We start from the raw sequence: 4,887 nt of genomic DNA on the forward strand, positions 1-4,887 counted from the left end.
ACATGTTGTAGGTTGTGTCATGTGAGTTGTGTTATGTTGTGGATTGTGCCATGGTGTGAGTTGTGCCATGTGTGGGTTGTACTATTTTGTGAGTTGTAGTATGTTTTGGGTTATATTGTGTGGTGGTTTGTATTATGAGTTGTGATGTGGGTTGTACTGTGATGTGGGTTGTTATGCTGAGGGTTGTTCTGTGATATGGGTTGTGTTGTGGGTTATGTTGTGGGTTGTGTTATGTTGTGGGTTGTGCCATGGTGTGTGTTGCGTGGAGTTGTAGATTGTGTTGTAGGTTGTGTTGTGTTACGGATTGTGTTGTAAGTTGTATTGTGATATGGATTGTATTGTGATGTGGGTTGTGTTATATTTGGGGTTGTGCCATGGTGTGGGTTGTGTTGTAGGTTGTACTATAGATTATATTGCGATGTGGGTTGCGTTGTGATGTGGGGTGTGTTGTGATGTGGGTTGTTCTGTGTTGTCCTGCAGATTGTGTTGTGGTGTGGTTGTTCTCAAGATCTGAACTACTCTAGCCCTATGTCCTTTACCACATCACCCGATTCCTGAAGACTGTGGCTGTGATATTCCAACAGCACTAGGAGTTACTGCCCCACTTATCGATTCTTGTTTACAATGTCTCCAACTGCTCTCTATCTGCTTCTCACCTTGAAATGTGGCCCTCAGGTCTTGTTCACATGAACATCGTGTACCATTGTCAACACTGCAAGTCATCACTGTGTTCACTCATGTTGTAATTTATTAAATGCCTATTGTATGTATTTGGGGTGTTATTATGGACAAGGACAATAAGATCATTATTACCACTGAACTTAAAAGTCCAATTCAGGAGAAGAGCAGCCATACGAGAGCTGCAGGAAGGGAAATGAGAATGCAAAGAAGGAAAAGGAAAGAAACCCCTTAGAAGACAAGATGCTGTCAGAGTAGAATCTGATGCCTCACCAGGGGAGCAAGCCGAGCAACAGCAGTTCCCGTGGCAGGAGTGAAAGTGGCTTCTTCCATGACACAGTGGCAAGCACAGGAAGTTGTTTCAGAGCCTGAATGAGTATTGTATGATTTAGGTCTCTAGACAGCTTTTATGCCATAAAGAGTTTTTAAAAGTCCATGTTTCTAATGAGTGATTTATGAAAGTTATTTGTGTGTATAAGGTAAGATACGTATTATACATCCACACTTTTGTTAAATTTTATTTTATTTTTTACTTATTCACTTTACATCCCTCCCACTGCCCCCTCCAATCATCCTTCTCCTATTCCCCATTCATTTCTCTTCAGAGTGTGTGGGGCGCCCCTGGGTATCCCCCACCCTGACGCTTTAAGTCTCTTCAAGGTTAGTCACTTTCTCGCCCACTGAGGCCAGACAAGGCAGCCCAGCTAAGTTTTAGACTAGCTAAGATCAACAATTGACAAATGGAGCCTCATGAAACTGAAAGCTTCTGTAAGGCAAAGGACGCTGTCAATAGGACAAGATGGCAGCCTACAGATTGAGAAAGGATCTTCAGCAACCCTATATCTGATAGGGAGCTAATATTTAAAATTTATAAAGAGCTCAAGAAGTGAGACACCAACAACCCAAATAATCCAATCTTTAAAATGGGGTAGAGCTAAACAGAGAATTCTCAACAGAGGAATCTCAAATGGCTGAGAAGCACTAAAAAAATGTTCAAAGTCCTTAGTCATCAGGGAAATGCAAAATCAAAACAACTCCAGGGTTTCACCTTACTCCCATCAAAATGGCTAAGATCGAAAACTCATGAGATAGCACATGCAGGTGAGGATGTGGAGCAAGGGGAGCACTCCGCCATTGCTGGTGGGAGTGCAAACTTGTACAACTGCTTTAGAAATCAATTTGGTGGCTTCTCAGAAAACTGGGAATAGTCATACCTCAAGACCCAGCTATATCACTCCGGGGCATACACCCAAAAGATGCTCCAACATCCCACAAAGACACTTGCTCAACTATGTTCATAGCAGCTTTATTTATAATAGCCAGAAATTGGAAACAGCTTAACTGAAGAATGGATAAAGAAAATGTACATCTTCACTATGGAATACTATTCAGCTATTAAAAACAAAGACATCGTGAATTTTGCAGATGGATGAAACTTGAGAATATCATCTTGAGTGAGGTAACCTAGTCCCAAAAGGACATGCATGGTATGTGCTCACTTATAAGTGGATATCAGCCGTAAAATACAGGAAGCCTGTGCTACACTCCACAGACACAAAGGAGCTAAACAAGAATGGAGGCACAAGTGAGGATACCCAAATCTCACTTAAAAGGTGGAATAAAAGTCATAAGAGGCAGATGGAGGGAGGGAAGAGGGAGAGGAGATGAAGAGGGGAATGGGCAGTTCAAGATCAGGTATGAGGAAGGATAGAAGAGATGGCTAAATGGCCATGAAAATGAACGGAAATCTGCAACTGACTGGGGTGAGGAGTTGGGGTTATCTCCCAGATGAGACAGAGATCTAGAGTAGAAGACGTGTTCAATAATCAATGGCGATGACCTTAGCTGTGACTCGAAACATTGGAGATATGGAGCCTGAAGAGGCCACCCCCTATAGCCAGGCAGGAACCTCCGTGAAGCAACAGATACATAATCCACCAAAAAAACTTTCAAACCAAAATTTATCCTGTCTAAAAGAAATGCAGGCATGGGGCAAGGAGCAGAGACTTGAGATCCCTCCTACTGGCAAACACCAGCTCCTGACACTATTGATGATACTCCGTTATGCTTGCAGACAGGAGCATGCTGTACTCTGAGAGGCTCAAACCAGCAGCTGACTCAGACAGATGCAAATACCCATAGCCAAACAGTAGATAGAGCTTGGGGACTCTTATGGAAGAATAGGAGGAAGGATTGAGAGCCCCAAAAGGGACAGGAACTCCACAGGAAGACCAACAGAGTCAACTAAACTGGACCCTTGGGTCTCTCAGAGTCTGAACCACTAACCAAAGAGCATACACAAGCTAAACCAAGCCTCCCTGCACATATGTAGCAAATGCAGCCTGGTCTTCATATGGATCCTGAACAACTGGAACGGGGGCTGTCCCAAAAGCTGTTGCCTGTCCATGGGGTATGTTCTTCTAGGTGGGCTGCCTTGTACATCCAATCTGATGCAGAATACACACTCATGTGTATTGAGACTCTGTGAAATGAAGGAAGATTTTCCCCCAAACATAACTCTTGAAGAAAGAACTTTACAGGTTTCAGAACAAGTAAAACTATAGAGTCGGCCAATGAATGACTCAAATAAATTTAAATTTTTTGATTGTTAAAGGATTTTTATGTTAATTCTAAAAATGACTAAATTACATTTGACTATCTGTAACTATTGTATTTGTTGATTGAGGAATTCTGCAAATATTTATTGAATGCATACCACATTTTTAGATGCTGTTTAATCATGAGACACATGAAAAATGTTTCTATCTGCTTTTTTATGTAACCACATCCTTAATATGCAGATTATAGGAAAGTATGGTATTGAGCCAATTATCAGCTGTACAGGGACCCTGGTCATGGGTGGCCAGAAAACTGATGGATTACTGATCACATCCTGCTAGTTGGAATGACACCATTCACTATGCAATGCAATGAAGATAAGTAACATTGAAACTATTGGACCACACCATTATACAAATAATTCAAAATGATTACAATGTCAGAAAAAACACAGATGAGACTTCATCTCTAATAGAGATATAAAAGGAAATACACTTTGTGTAGAAAGGACTGTGTGTTTTCCTAGAGTCAGGCTTGGAGCAGAAGCCACGGGAAGGGCATTTTCAAGGAGGGAGATACTTTAGGGGAGGCAGCAGTTTTGCTACACAGATCACGCTGTCTGTCTCACGTGGGCTGACCTGCATTAAAATGGCAAATTGTATACTCCAGACATGCATAATTTATTTCCTGACAATATTACCTCAATATGCTTGCTAAAAATACAATAATACATACTCTGTGGAGTTGATAACTATCTGTAGAAATGAATACAGATGTTGGGGAAGTAAAAGAATGAGGGACTCAAACATCATATATAACAGAGTGCTGTTTTGGTAAGGACAGATTCTTAGCATTGTGAAGACAAAGTTAAAGGCTTCACTGACAATATGACTTGTTTATTCACCATCCTGTTTTCTACAGAATGCTCTTAGCCAAACTGAGTGTTCCACTCTCCTCTGAGTTGCCTAACTATGGTTGGAGATGGAGTTCTCTGCTCTTAAAGTGTGTTGTGTGTGTGGGGGGGGATGTGCTTTGTTTCTCACCTACTTTAATATCGATTGGGAACTTGGTGTGGTAGATCAATGCTAGCATGTCCCTAAAATAGGAAATCTTTTTGTGGTGATTTTCTGCTTCTTTTCTTATATCTAGACAAACTTTCAAAACCCAGTTGTAGGGTGTTATCTTTGGAGGCTAATTCTGAATGTTGCCAAGAGATATTGTATGAAAAGCAGTTCTGTTTAGACTTAATTGAAAGATAAACTTAACCTAAGTTTTCTTTGCTTTGGTTTATACAGAACGCTTTCAAAAGCTCAAAAGTGTACAATTTGCACCATTTTATAGGACAGATCGGGTCCCCAAACATGTCCTGTTGTGACCCTCTCATAGGAGTAGTAATCTATCAAGTGTGTACATGAGGTTTGCAGAAATGCAAAGAAGAGACACACACGAGCAGAAGAGTTGCCATGAGCAGAGCTAATGTACATTTCTATCTCTTCACTCAACAACTCAACTCTCAAACACAATTAGAGATTTTAATTGACAGTCTCTACCCACAAAAGTCAGTGAGAGAGGAAGTACCTAGCCACGCAGAGACTTAAAGTGCCAAGGTTGGGGGATACTGAGGGGGCCTCGACCTGCTCAGAGGGGAAG

The sequence above is a fragment of the Grammomys surdaster genome, unplaced genomic scaffold (genome assembly GCF_004785775.1).
Source record: "Grammomys surdaster isolate TR1022 unplaced genomic scaffold, NIH_TR_1.0 1136, whole genome shotgun sequence".
Taxonomy (NCBI): domain Eukaryota; kingdom Metazoa; phylum Chordata; class Mammalia; order Rodentia; family Muridae; genus Grammomys; species Grammomys surdaster.